General features: G+C 37.3%; 1 long non-coding RNA gene across 1 annotated transcript; it reads right to left on the bottom strand.

Annotated features, from left to right (window-relative positions):
* Window positions 1-478: 478 nt before the first annotated feature.
* Window positions 479-10,343, bottom strand: LOC132106678 (uncharacterized). Its single transcript, XR_009424179.1, has 3 exons — window positions 10,162-10,343; window positions 1,800-1,989; window positions 479-692 (listed from the first exon to the last, which is right to left on the bottom strand). It is a non-coding gene; the product is annotated as an uncharacterized LOC132106678 (long non-coding RNA).
* Window positions 10,344-18,834: the final 8,491 nt, after the last annotated feature.

Here is an 18,834-nt window from a genome sequence, read left to right as displayed (position 1 = left end):
GCAGGACCTAAGCTATGGAATGCTCTTCCCCTTAATATTAAGGAAGCTCTATTGAGTCATTTAAATCGCTTTTAAAGACTCATCTTTTTGAAAAATCTTTTAATACAATACGAGCTGTGACGTTGTGATGTTTGATTGTAAAAATGTCTACATGTGTTTTTAACTACTATTATTATTATTGGGACATGTTGCCTATGTAATTTCTCTTTTTGATTAATTAGTATGTTTTTATGTTTGGTATGAATTTCTGTACAGCACTTTGTGGCAGTAATGACTGCTTGGAAATGTGCTTTATAAATAAATTTGACCTTGACCTTGATTAATAAAATGTATATATAAATAATGAAAAAAATATATTATATTAAGAATTACTTGAATATTATATTTTTTTTAATTCAAAAAAGTGGTATGGGTTGTAGGGTGTAGATTACGGTTAATAGCTAGTATTTTAACATTTATTCATTCTAAAACTGCATTTCATATGTGCTTGTTTTGAAAGTGAAGTATACGTATGCAGTTTGACTTACATCTGGCTTTGAGTGCTGGAAGATTTTGAGTGGGAGTGCAAGATCATCTTTGGTGAGGGTTACCAGATATTCTCTAAACAAAGTGGAGGCAGAGCCCACACACTGTCCTTCACAGTGATGCGGAAACAGGACAATCCACTGGAATGAATTCCTCACATATCAATCCTCACTGGACTAAAACAGAGAAATCGTGAAATACAATAGAGTCGGTAAATGTTAAAAAACACAATACAGTAGTTACAAATCCATATGATTTTCTGTCATTAAAAGTACTGTATGTACTGTATGTTTTCCCCCGGACCTTCCTACTCAGACACACACGTAGGTTGCCAGATTGACGACAGAAACAGTAACGAGCAGACTTGATGATAAATGAAATTAAATGGGCTCTGTTTTCTGCCAACTGATAACCTGAAGTGCCAAAATACAATTAGGTAAACTGGCAGTGGGCAGGTTTCACAAATCAAAACAAAGACAGATATTCCATCCCAGAACGCACTTTTTTTTAAAGGAGAATAGCTGACTGTAGCATTATTTTTCAGATAAACAAGTATGTTATCTTACCATGTTTTTTAAATATCTGCAAACATATTATGGTATTTGTATGCCTTAGTAGAGTCAAAAACAGCACCTTTAAACACAAAACGCTTAAAAAAAAAAGCTTCAAAAACATTGCCTTTTTGAAAGAAGAAATCATTCAGATCCTTTCAGAAGCAGTTTTTGTCTCCTTTTATGTTCCACAGAAGAAAGAAAGTTTGGGACGACATGAGGGTGAGTAAAAGCTGACAGAATGATCTTTTCTGGTTGAATTGAGTGTTCCCTCAGAAAACATTAAAAGTATCACTAGTAAACAGACGCTAAGATGGCAATTCACCCACTCAAAGCATTTCCCCTTAAACGAGCAACTGAGTATTAAATCATTTTTAATGAAAGCATTAAATCCAAACAAGCCCGCTGGATGTGCTTACTGCAGTCATAATGAGACCACCCATGTAAACACAAATCTAGACACACTCTCACAGATCTATCATTTTCACTAGTGCTCCTTTATATAAAGAGCTGCTTAAATATACAGTTTGTATGACTGTTGAGCGAAGCGGAGGTGTTTAAATCAATACAAGGTGTTTACAGTATGGCTACAGACACTTCAGACAAGAAAAAAACATTACACTATGTCAGTATTATATACAGACGGCGATAAATGCCAACATAATAATACAAGTGTTGAAGGAGTCTGTAGACAGCAAAACAAAGAGAGAACAGCCTCATAACATCCATTTTTCATGAGGAGGCGGAGCTTGTCAATGTCCCTGAGCTGCTGCAGCTCCTTTAGTGTGAGACTCAGGTAACATGATGTCTTGTACACCAGTGTCTCCATGGTAACCAGGTCCTCACACAGCACCTCCAGCCCAGGAATGTTCTGCTCTTTTCCCAGATGCACCAGAGACAGAGCACAATCAACCTGTGTGGACCAATCAAAAAGCTTAAGCAATCTAATAGAGACGTGCAATATAAATAAGAGGGAAGCACTGTCTAACACATTCAAATAAGAATACAGGTTTTAGGAACTAGCATCAGATTTCCTCCTGGAAATTTAAAAAGCAGAAGAACTGTGCATTAAAATATAGTTCATATATTTTGTATTTTAATGTATATGTTTAATGTATGTTGCCATTTTAAAAGGTCTTTCGCCATCATTTAATGATTCAGCTACAAATTTTTTACATTTTTTGTGTGTTGGTGTCCTACAAATCACACAGAATACTGTTGATTAAAAAAAAAATTAAATCCATTAAAAGAGTGTGTACAATTGAGTGAAAATCTGAATCTATGAAACCTGTCAGACCACATCAAACAGAGATGCAAAAATACAAAAGACAATAAAACGAAAGAATGCTACAAGTAGAATCCCCTAACAGATGCATAAAAAGTAGAACCAGTCGATGGAATCTCACCTGCCTCAGCGGCCCATCAATACAGTAAGCATCATGAGCTGACGATTGGTATTCCTCTACCAGTTGACAGGCAGAGCATGGTGCCAATCAATAGTGGATGCCTGCGTAGAGGAAATGATTGCTGCTGTTTTCTCACCTGGTAGGAAACGAAACCCTTGACATTGGAGTTAACAAGAGCCAAACACCTCCGGAGCAATACAGCCTTCACAATAACACAATACAACAAGCAGAGCTGCTTAACACAACACTAAATCAGGATCAAAAGCAGTACGTGTATTTGCCTTATAAACAAATGATTGCAAACAGCACACCTTTGTTTACACACACCTGCATTTGGTTGAACAGAAGTATTGATCTCTATATGCACAAACATTTTGCCATCGTTCTCAGCCATTCTTCCCTTCTCTAAGGACCAAACAGGCAGGCAGAGCTCAGATGATCAGATCCCTTATTACATTAGATTTATTTTTCTGTCTTTTTTTTTCAGTTTCAATCTGCTCCCAGGCACTGCCAGTACTTTTTCCCTCACTTCACATGTCAGGCTCTTTCAGAGCAGCCCTTTCTCCTTGCTTTAACCTCTGTCCTGACAGAGTGATGTCTCTCCTGCTTTGCAACACTTCCTGAAACAGGCTGTGCCTACAGTTGAGTGATAGCAGTTGTCATAATGTTCATATTTTGTGAGGACAAAAAGTTTGAGACTAATCATAGAGAAAATACAGAAATTCAGGCTGAAAAACAAAGACCAAAAATCTTCACTTTAAATTAGACTGTATTTGGAATAACTAAAACTCTCCAGGTGGGATTACTTTTAAAACATCTACGCCCCATTTACTTAGAAATTATTTAAAATATTGCTCAATAGATGACTTTTGCACAATGTAAGCACATATTGTACAAAAAAGAATATACTGTAAAGTGCTTATGAATACAAAACAAAGGACAAGCTGTCATTAGGGTGAAAGTGGACAAAACAAGTACCAAGATATTTTGAAATACGTATTTTTTAACTGCACTCAAAAATCTTATGCTAAAAATACAATTTGTAATGACAAAAAAGTACTTAATCAGAAGAATGAAAATTAAAAGCATATTAAATAGAGGTCTCACACTTTTGGACCCCACTGTAATTGCAGCTTTTAGCAAAATAAAAAGCATTTGTGGAATTGTGAAAAATCAGTGCCTTTTAGTGTTTCCTTTAAAGCAGTTCTTTTAGAAATATATATCTTTGAAAAGCATAGAAAGAAAGAAAGAAAGAAAGAAAGAAAGAAAGAACGGACGGATGGACAGATGGAGGAAAAGAGATAGAAAGACTCAAAAAAGAAAGGATGGGTGGAAGGAAGGAAGGTGGCAAAGAAATAAACTAGGAAAGGAAGGAAGAAAAGTATGAAACATAGAAAGCAAGAAAGATAGACAGAAATAAAGACAGGCAGACAGACAGAAGGCAAAAGGCAAAAGACAGAAGGAAATCAGGAAAGACAGAGAGAGAGACAGAGGGAAAGACAAAAGAGAGAGAAAGAAAGATCTGTGAGTCAGATGCACATCTGTATGTGTATTGGAGGAAGTTGTTTGTTTTTCAGCCGGATAAGGTGTCAGTCAAGCGAAAGTGCAAAAGAGAGCGGTGTGCTTTGATACGTGTTTGAGTGTCAACTTCTGTCAGCGTGTGCACTTGTGTACCTGGCGCGAATTGCTCTCTATGGCCTGTGCCCTGGCCAGGTACCACTCAGTCAGCAGTGTGATGGAGGGTTTGGCGCTACAAAACCTCTCTAGTTCTGGTTGTTCCTCAAATAAGACGTGGTGGTCATATACTGGACTGGGGTCCACCACTCCTCACACACAGTCATCAGTGATCAACATCACCACAAAAACAAGATTTCAATCACCACAAAAAACAGTGCGATCATACCTGCACTCAGGAACTTCCCACCAGTCCAGATCTCGGCTGTGTCGGCTCTCCTCCCAAGGAATGAAAGACAAATTACCCTTCTTATCCACACTAGAAAGAAGGATAGAGAGAGAGAGAGAGAGAGAGAGAGAGAGAGAAAGAAAGAAAGAAAGAAAGAAAGAAAGAAAGAAAGAAAGAAAGAAAGAAAGAAAGAAAGAAAGATCACAAACAAATGTTTAATATCAGTAACTAAGCTAGATTTATGCAATTAATAATGAAGCGCCAAGATGAAAAATTATTGGTCAAATTAGAAAATTCTGAACACTAACCACAAATATTAGTGACTCTGAAGACAAATGAAATAGCAAGCCACTGACTAACAACCAACGAACAATATAACTTCAAAAAAACAAAAACATTAATAAACCAACCACAATTTATTTTTCTTTTCTTTTTTTTCAAATAAAACTTCAATACATCAAAACAAGCCACTAACTAAATAATTGGTGTCATTTCAAAGGGAACTGAAAGAGCAAGCCCATAAATAACCAACCAATGAACTAACTAATCAACAAACAACCTAACAAACAATTTAATCACAATGTTGGTGTCTTTTCACAGAAATCTGAAACCTACAGTAAGTAGACCAAACATGCCACTAACTAAAATTACATATGTACTTTTAAAGAGTAAACTAAATCAGCAAGCCATTAACTAGCCAACCACCAAACAAACAACCTAGGTGTAAATTTTTTGGTGTCAAAGACAACTTCCACTAACTAAATAGCCAACTAACCAACTAAATAACTAACCAGCTAACCAACCCATCACAATTCTTGGTGTCCTTTTAAAGATAATGAAAACTTTGAAAGCCACTGCTACCAAAAAATAAAAATAACTAAAAATAAACTGTTCTAAAGTAGCGCTATAATAAAATAACTTTCACAACAACACTCAAACTAGACTTTCAGAAATAACTAACTGGTTCAAAAGTTAGACTGAAGAAACATTTTGGAGATGACAAAATGCACTAGTCATCAGAGCTAATGTATCTTCTTCAGATGAGCGAACTCCGTAAGAGGACTGAAAACATACTGGAAATGGACAAGAAGAAAATACAGTTATTTAGAGGTGAAAATGGAACAAATAACAACCTAAAAATACGAAAACTGGATATATTTTGTCCCACTGATCATTTTGAAGGCTGGTAACGGAACCAAAGAGATAAAAAAGTAGGCAGTCATATTTTCTGAAGAAAATAATGACTGGTGTTTGGCCATGCAAAAAATAAAAATAAAAATTGTGGTGGAAAAAATTGCAGTACTTTCCCTCAGATCATGACTGAAAAACACATTTATGTTCCTCACACATATACACAAACTCCTCCCATATGAGACAACTTTTTAGAAAAAAAAAGCAATGTCATGCATGTGAACACAGTTCAGCAGATCCTGATCTGAGGCCTAAAACCATACAAAGTAAGGTAAGGTATGGTAAGGTAAGGTAAGGTAAGGTAAGGTAAGGTAAGGTAAAGTAAAGTAAAGTAAAGTATTAAAGCAGGTCCCTCATTGACACCCAGTGGTTCTAGGACAACAGCAAACAGAGGCCAATCTTAATTTAATGTGGTAAGTATAGGAGGAATGTGTCAAAGTCATTTATATGTGTCAAACTTCCTGCTGCCAGCTGCTGGCGCTTTGATTATAACTGAATGGTGGCATGTAGATGTCTTCAGGTCAGGACTTTTATCAAATATGAAGTCTGGTGCAGATTGAATATGGTATGTTTGCGTTAGTGTAAAGCATCATGGCATATCCTGTTGCCAACAGGTGGCGCTATGGTTATAATTGAATATTGGCATGTCAATTTTTGCTTCCGACATTAATAGCATGCTTTAGCACTAAGTAAGTGTTGCTAGCATGTTTGAGCATGTTTCTGACATGTTTATCATGCAATGGCATAACTGTATTGCTACTAGTGCATCATAGTGTTAAACATGTCACTTCCTGTTGACAGTAGGTGACGACTATAACCGAATATGGGCATTTAGATGTGTTCAGGCCAGGACTCTTATCAGACTTGTTATTTCTGGGGCAGATTTGACATTGCATGCCTGAGTTACAGCAACTTCCTGTTTCACTACATTAATAGCATGCTTTAGCACCAAGCTAATTTTGCCACACCCACTTCTGAACACACCCACTTCATTTTGCCACACCCAGTTCTGAAACCCATAACAGATGTACATTTTGCCAGTTCTGACACGTGCAAAATTTCATGAGTTTGGAGCATGTTTAGGCCCTCAAAAATGCGATTTAATTTGGAGAAGACAACGAAGATGAAGAAGACAAAGAAGAAAAGAAAAGTAAATTTTGGCTGTGTTTCTTTCTAGCAGAGACGGCAGATGGCGAGAGACCACTGGTACGGTGTGAGTCCTGCAGCAGAGCTGTTAGCGCTCACAGGCCGGGGAGAGAAGGAAACCGACCTCCAGTTGCTGAGCGGTGATGGATGTTCACTGCAGAGGCGACTGACCTCCATAAGAGAGAATGGGCGGAAGGAGGGCGACCGAATCCAATACACTAAATCTATTCTGTCACCCCCATTACTGGAACATTAGGGGGGGAAGTTGCAAATGCCATTACTCTGTGCATCTCTCTCTCTTAACACACACAAACCTGTCCACTAAATCAGCGCACTCCCATACACACACACCGAAGCGTGTATAACCACCTACCTAACAAAAACATTGCTAGATTACAATATGTACAAAACAGAGCCGCACAAGCTCTCACCGGGTCCTCATCTCAGTGTAAGCGTAAGTGTAGAAGCTATTGTCTGTTTCCTCTGTTTTGATACTTTTCGTGTATATATTTAGAGTGAGCAATTACATCAGTCTTTCATGTCTGAGTTCTGAGGGCGTCAAAAGAGACAGCACACTTTTGGAGTGTGTCATCGGCGAACAAGATCTGTGCGAAATCCCTAAGGAAGTCTTACCCGACGCCACCAAAGCGTTCACCGTATTAACGCCTTCAAATCTGCAAAATCTCATTTCTTCTTGCTCAGCTATGAAGTGAAATGGAAATTAAAGCTAAACTGAAGTATATTTTTAAGATGGCTGTCAAAAGCTGCTGTTAAAAGTAATTATGACAATCATGTAATACTACGGATGTTACGTACAGCTGTCTGCCACTCGTGATTAATTGCTCCTTAAATACAAATCAAGCTCAACAGAGTTTCTAAATGAAACCACTTTTTCCTCTTTTCAGGAAAAGAACAAATGACACTTAAAGCAGTGGCGCAGCACAAAAGTAAAAGTGTCGGGATGGACTTAGGTTGTTAGGTTGTTGCTGGTAATGGAGAGGTCACTGATTCAATCTCTGCGACTGTCTTGGGATATCTGATGTTTGACATTTAAGGCTTCTGAGTTCAAAACGTGTCTGCTCTTAAATATAATGGCTCTGTTACACATTGTTCTGGACTCAAATATCTGAGGTCTTTCGGAGTGAGCTCAGATATGTCTGTCCCGAAGATGTAGTCCCTGATTTTAATCGCTTACTCACTTCAGGATATGGCGAGAAATCTTTTTTTCTGAAGGAGCTCGCCAGGAAAAATTCTGGCTGGCAATTTATGAAACTTATTGGAAACACAAACGAGAAACTAGAGTTAAATAAACAATTATACATAAGTCAATTATACCTGCACTTTATGGACTTGGAAATGAAAGTTTTGTAATCATTTACGCACCCTCATATCATTCCAAACCTGTTTCTTTCTAATGTTGAACACAAAAGAAGATATTTTGAAGAACCAAACAGACGTCCGTAATAGGGAAAGAGATACTATGGAAGTCAAGCGGGACCATCAACTGTTTGATTACCACCATTCTTCAAAATATCTTCTATGTTCAACATAAGAAACAAACTCATACAGGTTTGGAATGAAATGATGGCGAATAAATGATGACAGTTTTCATTTTTGGATGAACCCTTTAAAAGGGTTCATCCAAAACGAAGACAGAACTCCTGGTGATTCCAGTTAACCCATTGCTTCATCACAACTTCTCTATACAGCTGGGCTCATCAACCATTACTCCTTCGAGGACAGCTAGAAACCTAGGAGTTGTGATGGATCATCAGTTAAGCTTCACAGACCACATTGCTACAACTACCCGGTCCTGCAGGTTTGCCTTATACAACATTAGGAAGATTAGACCCTTCCTGTCAGAGCAAGCAACCCAACTTCTTGTCCAAGCTCTTGTTCTCTCCAGACTGGACTATTGTAATGCTCTCCTGGCGGGCCTTCCTGCATGTACTGTCAAGCCTCTGCAATTGATCCAGAATCCAGCAGCGAGGGTTGTCTTCAATGAGCCAAAAAAAGCTCACGTTACTCCACTCCTCATCAGGTTACACTGGCTACCAGTAGCTGCTCGCATCAAATTCAAGGTACTGATGCTAGCCTACAAGACGACCACTGGCACGGCACCAACTTACCTAAACTCACTGGTTAAATCTTATGTGCCCTCCAGAAGTTTGCGCTCTGCAAGTGAACGACGCCTTGTGGTACCATCCCAAAGAAGTTCAAAATCACTCTCACGGACCTTTTCCTGGACTGTGCCCAGCTGGTGGAATGACCTCCCAATCTCAATTCGTACAGCTGAGTCTTTACTCATTTTCAAGAAACAGCTAAAGACTCATCTTTTTCGCCTGCACTTAACCAACTAACACTAGCACTTTTCCTTTTCTTGTCTTTTTATTAAAAAAAAAAAAAAAAAAAAACTACCTATGCGTTCTATACTAGACTAACTGAGACTTGTCATGGCACTTGTACACTGTTGTTGTTCTCTTGTTGACCTGACTGCTTCTATTGTTCTCATTTGTAAGTCGCTTTGGATAAAAGCGTCTGCTAAATGATTAAATGTAAATGTAAAAGGTTTTTGTTGCTGACCTGCAATATTATATTGGTGTTTACATTAATGTTGCTATGTCACATTTCACTTGTGTGAGCTTTGATAATAATAAAATAATCAAATTAAACAAGGAACGCACATAACTTTTATTAAACGCCCCATCTAGGTTTGATTAATTATCAGCTTGGCCATAAAGAGGGTCTTTCATCATCATTTACTGATAAATGGGGGACTTTTGTGTATGTGTCAGTTCAATCAATTCTTTTATTTTAGAATACATACAACATAATACAGAAAATTAAAACATCATGCTGAATAAATGTGTTAAAGTCAACTAAAATAAACCTTTAACCACACATTTGATGAATTAATTTTGATAGTCATACATAGTACCGTTCAAAAGTGTTTTTTTTTTGTTTTTTTATGTATTCAGCAAGGATACATTAAATGTATCAAAGCTTTAACCAAAAAGTTATTTTTTTTAAATCACGGTTTCTCAAAAATAACAGTTTTTAAGCACCAAATCAGCACAAAAATCTCACCGACCCAAACTTCTGAACGGCTGTGTACATATCCATTCAGTGTTTATTTTTAGTATTTTTGGCCCAGAACCTGCAGGTAACCTCACAGCCTGCAGTTATTTCATAATCTTAAGGTCTCAAAGACTAAAGCACATATGGAAAAGTTGCACTGCAAAATGTCTCATTTACATAACCAACCTGTTTTAAACTAGCACCTCATTCGGTCATATAGCAGACGGTACCTAATAACCTCTTTCAGTGGACCCGTCATCTAAAAATGACCTTTTCCCGTTAGGCTCTTTCAAAAAGATTTATGTGGCTTTTGTTTATCCTGTTCACGGTAGATCGGCATCCTCTAATAAGTAATTCTTACCCTGCCTTAGGCAGAAGGTCGGAGTACTCGTGAGGAGAGGTGGTTTCTGGGAAATTGAAAAGAACAGCGAGCCGGTGCTGGAGCAGCTCAGAGTTGTGGTAAGTGAAGAGAATATCCAACTCTTGCACGTTGCTCTCCTAAGAGAGAGAAAGAGATGAGAGGAACAAGATTGATAGAGATAAATAATGAATAGATGATTTATGAAACAGAACTAACTACGGACAGCTTTATACTCTGCAGCAATATTTCCCACATTACAAACCCCCAGAAGCCTTTGCAATGGGCAGGTCGCCATATTTCAGACATCTACACTTTAAAATAGTCAGGATAAGCAGGGAATCCATATTTTACGCCACACGCTAGCAAGGGCGCACACACTTATCTACAAAACTGTGAAATGGTGACTATAATTCACACCGCAGGACCCCGTTACAGACGCTCGCGTCATGGATGGAGAACAAAGGAAGAAAGATTTACCCTTGCACGTTCTTGCTGACAGAACAATATTCTGATTGCAGAACCTCTTGAAAAACTCAGCATCAAATTGCTGCTCTGCCGCATGGGGTCCACCCAGAATCTCCTGAAGAAAAGTGATGTAACAAGAACGATTAGAGACAGAGAGAAAGACAGCAAAAAAGCATGAGAGTTCAGGAGAGGGTCTCGCACGTATACGTCTGAGGAAAATCCTACCAGTCCACACTGCTGACATTTATCGCTTTGACATTTACAATTACAGCCTTTAAGTCGACAGTGTAAAACATATGTATGTGTGTGCTGTGCACTTGCACGTGTGTGTTTAATGTCTCAGAGGTCTGGTTACATTCAGAACTATTCCCATAGAAATCAATTACAGATGAAGATGCTGACATAGGCCATCCATCACAATATGAGCAGGACATTAACTATGCGATAGGATGAAACAAAGACCCTCTCCTGCTGATTACTTTTAAATTGAAACAAAGCATTACGATATGAAGTCGTTCACACATTGATCATTTTATTTAGCAAATGGTGAGATGAAATGACTAGATAACTGAGATAACTAAAGATCTAAAATCCTAGTCACGCCATTTGCTGTGGGTTTATGGTTTCAGGATGATCAAAGATACTTCAGAAGGCGGTCTGTATCATTTTACTATCAATTAATTACTGACCAACATCCAGTATCTGCAATAAAATTGGTGTAATGTAGAAATAAGCAGGCTATTTTTGCTACTCTGCCTAACCTTCACATACAAGCATAAATCACATCAAGGGATTGAAATGACAGCAGCTGAATACTAAATAGGTGTTGACGGCATCTAAAATTAACTATCTGCCAAAAGTGGGTGAATTGAGAAAATGTACTGAACATAAATATTTATGCAGACATGAAACATATATTCAGTAGAATATTTTTTTTAGTGATGCATTCATAGGTGGAGTATGAACCAACTCCAGGGTAAGGCTAAAAGCAGCCAAATGTATTAAATATCATAAACGCGTCTTTTAGTTAAGAATCAGACATCGGTGTCATGTAAGCTAAATAAAATTTGGGACTGAATTTGACTGAAAATAATGGGACTGAATTTGTATTTAACATGATTAAATACAAGTCGTAGGGAAGTCGTGGCCTAATGGTTAGAGGGTCGGACTCGCAATCGAAGGATTGTGAGTTTGAGTCCCGGGCTGGCAGGAATTGTAGGTGGGGGGAGTGCATGTACAGTGCTCTCTCCACCCTCAATACCACGACTTAGGTGCCCTTGACCAAGGCACTGAACCCCCAACTGCTCCCCGGGCGCCGCAGCATAAATGGCTGCCCACTGCTCTGGGTGTGTGTTCACGGTGTGTGTGTGTTCACTGCTGTGTGTGTGCACTTTGGATGGGTTAAAAGCAGAGCACGAATTCTGAGTATGAGTCACCATACTTGGCTGTATGTCACTTTCACTTACTCACTTCACTTACTTCACTTTCCATTCCACGGTTATTCAGACAGCAAATAAATTATATATAGAAAGTGATGTCACTAACATTGATCTATGGCGAATTTTTGTTTAAAAACAAACAAACAAAAAAAACTATCGTTATAATCACCGAAGCTTTATACACTGTGAAATGAATCTTTTACTTACATTGTACGTTCATCTGCACTTCATTGTTTATGATGGGAGTACTCGCAAGAGTCCGGAATTCAGTCAGCGAACGCGCACGCACTCAACAAAACAAAGTTTGGACTCATCTGAACGCCTCTGATTGGCTATTGCATTCCTTAGCTCAACAGAATTGTGCAACACTGTAAAAATGCCTAAAATGAAATAAAGTCTACATTGTCACAATCGACAAAGTCTATTCATATACACTTTTTTTAGCAACAGACATAATAGATTTCAATTGTTGGTGCAAGGGCTATTGTACAATTTAGTGGCATTTTTGCCCCAAGTACCCATGGCGAGCCTTACACATTTGTTACTGAATGGTTCATTGGTTCCACATTTTTGAATGAATCAAGTGAGTCAAGGATTCAGTAAACCATTCAATAAAGGCAGTAGGCTGTGTCTAAAGCCTAGGCAGCTGACTTGCTGCCTCGCTGCCTTATGAGGCAAAGACTTTGCAGGCAGCATTTTTGCATGGAGGCAACTCGTGAAACTGATTTCAGACAGGCTTCTGAGGCTATATGATAACTAAACTGGTGATAACTAAATTAATGTTTAATTACTGCAACTTTGAGATGCCATCTTTATCCGTCACTCAACTGTCATGGAATGGAACGCACAGGCAGCGAAGGATACATCTATGCTGCTTTCAAAATGTTATCAGAAGAAGGTACCTCCGGAGACAGGAAGTAAAGCAGAATTTGGATTCGGACATGCCTTGAAGCCTTCCTGCCTTGGAATGCTGCCTCCGAAGACAGCATTTTATAGCTTTCGGACACAGCCTCGTTGCTGAATGAATCATCCATTTGGATGAATCTGTTAAATGAAGGAATAAATGACTCACTCATTTAAATGGTCACTTTGGTTTCATATTTAAAACTATCATTGCATTTTCCCCAATATTTCTTATTTGTATGTTTAAAAATATTTAAAACATTCATCTTATTCTTTATGCATTCAAAAGTTTGCAGTATAAATGCATTTATGGCACCTCAGCTTTATCACACAGTACGTGTAAATACATCTAATACCACTTCAGATTTTTGCTGATGTTCTATGTTTGCTGCAGTGGAAATATTTGAACGGTAACAGCTCTACAGTTTCTTATTATTCTAACTGAATTAATCAAAAACAATGTAAGAATTTGATGTGAAAGATGACATTTAATAAGGTTAGTGAAAAATGACAATTTGAGAAACAATGGGAAATTACATCTGTTTTGTTAAACAGTACAGCAACTGTTATTTCGACCTTTTTTTCTAGTCACAGAGCGCTTTATTTTGAGAGTTGTTTACGTGAGAGAACATCTATAACTTTGTCTAGATTGGGAGAATTGTAATGTTATTATATTTATATATATAATTATTTATATATATAATTTTTTTGCATTAAAAAAAGTATAGATTTTTGTCTATATATGCTGTCAATTATAATTTTTAGAAAGAAAATCTGAATCTGCAAAAATCGGTGTCGGCAGGTCACACTTAGAAAACAATCAGAAATTGGAATCGGGCAAGAAATTTATAATCGGTGCATCTCTAATTTTTATTTTTAATTTTTTTTTACACATACACACACTATATTAGAAACACTTGGACTAGTGACTTAATGCCCTTTAAAAAGCTGTAAAGGCCTAATGGTTAGAGAGTCGAACTCGTAATCCAAAGTTTGTGAGTTCGAGTCTTGGGCCGGCAGTAATTGTAGGTGGGGGGAATGAATGTACAGCGCTCTCTATGTACAGATGTTTTTATATTTTCTCCTGAAAACAAAAGTCCAAAAAAACTAATTAAAAACTCATTAAGAAGTCTTTTTTTTTGCAGTGTGTGTTGCCACAGAGTTTTGAAGAGGAAAAAAGCATACTAGGGAGATGACAGCGATAAATTCTTATTTTGGTTTATAGGCTAGATGTGATATGTATATTAGGGTAGTATAAAGTGCTACCAGCTTAGTTTTCCAAAACGGTTTTGGTCTGGGGAGGAAGAAAAGAGAAAATCCTGTTCTCCATAATATATCTTTTTAAAACCCAAACTGGTTTCTATTAAAGCCATATTCTGTAATTTTAAAGCTTTATTGAATACAAATATAAAGATTTTTTTTTTTTCTTTTTTTTCATAATTTTTTTCATCTACTTCTGCAGAGCTCCTTCTGCTCTAGAGTCAGTCTGGAAGAGCACGAGATCAACAGGATTAAGCATGCAAACACAGTCTTATCTGGAGTTTATCAGCATCCATCCACTTCAGAGAGCCACCGCTAATATCCATGAAAACGGTGTAATACAATAAAGCTTCACACACTCTGGGGGAGGGGTGGATGATTTGACAGACGTGCATAGAGGCTTACAGATTTAATGAAAGGCATTACAAGGAAATACAGATGAATGGGACGATTTGATATTGGAGAAAAAAGGGCTGCAAACAGAGGGAGAAAAGTGCTGAAAGGGTAGTGAGCCATTATAGACCCAGATTAGGTCATCAAAGACAGGCTAATGTGAGGCGACCGATGCCTGATTGCCTGGATGCCCATGCGAGCGCGTTTATCAGTCAGCGTGAGAATCCACAGAAGGCAATTACAATCTCATCTCATTCTCTCTGCATTACTGCGGAAACCTGAGCATCCTGTTGTATGCCAATGAGACACGCACACGAGGACAGATCATTGGACTGAGTGAGAATATTGAACTGCAGGATGTTATCGCAATGCAAACATGATAAAAGAAGATTGAAAGAATAGGCTATGCATAAACACACTCGCTCGTGGACGCGTAGGGCACATCTGTTGTCGGCCTACACACGCTAGAGCGATTCTTTTCCAGTCGTACAGATTGTAATGAAACTAAAAAGCAGAATTCAATGGCATGTCAAGGGTTTATGGATGGCCTGACTGTAGAAGCAACATTTTAAAAGTGCACTGATTCGGCACACAGCTGTCAGCTCACCAAACAACTAGTGTGATGAAGGTCACTCATCTTTAAAAGTGTCAAAACTGACTACTGACATGGTCAAACTTGAAAAAAGGGAAAAAATACTATAAAAACCATTTAAGAACTTGTAAAAGTATAAATCATTAGAATGATTGCTTAGCAGAGAAGAGAAAAGAAATAGGCTATTGATTTGCTTTGGAAAACAAAAAAGCGGCAGGTTAGTAATAGGTGACATTCCAAACTAATACAGTTTTTGTTTTGTTTTTTACTTTTAGACCAATTTTCCAGCAAAACAAAGACTGAAAAGTAATTAAATACAGGGTTTTAATCACAAAAACAGTTTGAAACACCACATCAATAACACAATTTACAAGTTGCATGCAAATTGACATCAAAATCTAAGGTGCCACTGATGTGATGCATTATTTCATTTCAATCAACACTGCGCTTTTGCCTCAGAGCCCCTTTAACTGTTTTTCTGGCCTCAAATTATCTATATCTATAATTTATATGCAATATACAATATTTAAGGATTTTTAATTTGTAATAAAAAATATAAATGACTTGGAATTTTTAATTCTTATTTAAATGGGAGCTAGAGGTGTAGGCCCAAATAAAGTGGGAGAACAATGCGACAACAAACAATAAAGATGGATATATCGAAACACCAATCAGCATGCAAATTGTTGTAAAAACAAGATAGCCAATTTCAGCCAAGTAGGTAAATTAACGATGAACACTATTTTCTGCACTACTGGCACCATCAAACGTTTACAAACAGGCAAAAGCATCTTCACATCTTGTTCCAGCTTCAAAAAAAAAAAAAAATTCTATGCTGTCAAAGTGCACCTGGAAAACTTGATTCTCCAAATCGTCCATTCGTTATTACAAAATGACATGCATTCAAGTCAGAAACATAATAGGGGGAAAATACTAAAGTAACACACCTAGCAATAAACCAAAATAACTACATATGAGTTCAAACTGAAGAATACGGTTTATGTATATAACTTATTTTCACGTAGTATTTAACAAAAAAAAAGTAAATCCTGAAAGTTGAGTGATTAACTTTACACTTGTTGTCTAGAAGCCAATCTGTACACATAGCACCATTAAAATTACTGAAATAAAGCATGTATACATTAAAAAAATTATAAAAAAATTATAATAAAAAATTAATTATAAAAAAAATTATATAAAAAACATTCAATAGTGCAATAATCAAAGTATACAGATTAGAGCTATGTATTATTATAAATTATACTACAGGGCCGTTGAATGCTTGAGTCTGATTGGCTGACGAACGTTCTGAGGTGTGCAATTATTTTCTGGGAAACGCATGGCGAACGTAGTTCCAAGCAGCTCTCTTGACCGCATTACAGTTCCATATCACTTTGCATGGTAAAACCTTAATAACGGTCACACAGTTTGCACAAAAAGGTGTTGTCAGCGCTGCCCTGACGATTTTATCAGATGACATTAATCACATGACATTTCCAACTAGCGATGTAATAACATCTCTGTGTGTCTCTGTCGCTCTCGCTTCTAATAACTAAATTAATAACTGCATTAGAATGCTATCAACATCTCAAGCCTCCGTTACCAGCTTTAAAACGACGTTTTGGTACTAGCAAAAGAGGAACTGGATCTTCACATCTTGTTCCAGCTTCAAAAAAAAAAAAAATTCTATGCTGTCAAAGTGCACCTGGAAAACTTGATTCTCCAAATCGTCCATTCGTTATTACAAAATTACATCACAAAATGACATCACACACACTGGATGAGATGCGGAAGAAATAGTCCTACTCACAATAGCGATTTAAGTACAAAAACCGGACGAACCCATTTAAATAAATCATCGGATCGATGTCTTGAGGTGTGGTAACTGTAGTATAACCGGAATAATTGTTTAATTATACAATTATTCCTTACTTAATATATTTCATTTTATATAGATCAGTGTTTCCGCAACAACACTACAATTCGTCTGTCATCTAGAATAATGATATTTTTGGCTCCACTTGACAAGTTTCATAGTTTCAGTAATATAATGTGCTTGTGACACGTAATTTAAATTATATTTACATTTTCCTCATTTAGGCTCAATAAAAAATAGATTATTATGCTCAAAAATTAAAGCAAAGACAAGCAAAATATTGTATTAAAATGCAAAACAGAAACATTTTTCCCCGTTTTATATTTTATTTTATAAATAAGGTTTAAAATAGGTAGCACACATAAGCCTGAAATGATCTAGAAAACTACTGCATGTTTGAGAGGAGTCCATGCTGGAGCTGAATTAACTACAGGCAGTGTCATTTTCAACTGGGAGAAAAATCACTGTGAGACTGAAGCCTGATTGACAGGCAGACATTGTTAAGGAGAATCACTATCAAAATATGCAATGTAGCTGTGATGGTAAGAGAAGAGAGGAGCATTGAACATTCTCTAACACACACACACACACCTTCAGCGAAACCCAGCAATCTGATCGATACTACACCATTGCTATAATAGCGGCGTAGTTAAAAAGAAATTAACAGAATGATGATTGTCTTTTCTGTCGTTGCATTACCACAGCTGAACATCGGGTGAAATTAAAGTACACCATTAAAGTCGCTCTCTTTCTCAATGTTGATGTGCCTGTCTATTTTCTCTTTCTGTCACTCTTTATCTCTTTTGCTCTCTTAAAGCTTTTGTTTCTATTTTTCCTTCTGTCTTGGCATTATTTCTCGGTTTTCTCTCGGTCAATCATTATTTCTTCCTTTGATGTAGGGAAAAGGACATCATGCATCATTCACAGAGACAGCCACTCATAAACAGCCATATTAACACGCACATTAAATATGCTGACTGCATACAAACAAACAGCCTGAGGAGTAAACACACAAACACACACTCTGGCGTCAGACCGCTGGCGGAAACGTACAGTAATTAAGCGCAAATTAGATACAGTTCCGTGTGATATGCATGGAGAGCGTGAGTTACGCTATGAAAAATTAGGCAATTTTGTCTGTGTGTAAACAAGTGTGTTTTGATTAGTGCAGTGTTAACAGCAAATGTTAGCCAATCTACGATTTTTTTGTCTATAACTTCCACCCTAACGATTGTGTGAATGTTCATAATTTGTGCTCAGCAAGGGCTCTTTCATTAAAGGCCTCTTGGGCAAAGCACAACAGAGGCATAAATTACCTTATGCAGATTAGAAATAAATCTATAAACGGCTTTAATTTTATCCTGCTTCTCTTCCTCTCGCTTCTCTTTATCTGTCTCCTTCTCTTTCTTTCTCTCCCTTCCCATCTGTGCTGATCTCTTCCACTGAATTTAACTTCCTCATGAGGGTTATGAGAACATCTACTAGGAGTGGGTCACGTCCAACAAACAACTAGTGCATTAGTAAGATCAACTAGTTTTCTGTATTTTTTTTTTCTTTCTTTTTATCATTACATTTAGCGGTGGTGCTTTAATTAGTGTGCTGAGAGCCCGCTGTGCTTTAGCTCTTGGGCAGATTGCATGGTAAAACTATTCAGGATAATTCAAAAAGTTATTAAGTCAAGTTAAAAATAGTCCAGCTTTTAAACATGCCATGTAATCAAATTTGGAGTTTTGTGGCTTTTAGTA

This window comes from Carassius carassius, chromosome 27, assembly GCF_963082965.1.
Source record: "Carassius carassius chromosome 27, fCarCar2.1, whole genome shotgun sequence".
NCBI lineage: Eukaryota > Metazoa > Chordata > Actinopteri > Cypriniformes > Cyprinidae > Carassius > Carassius carassius.
The sequence above is the reverse complement of the archived record's forward strand: the minus strand, read 5'-3'. Positions and strand labels throughout refer to the sequence as shown.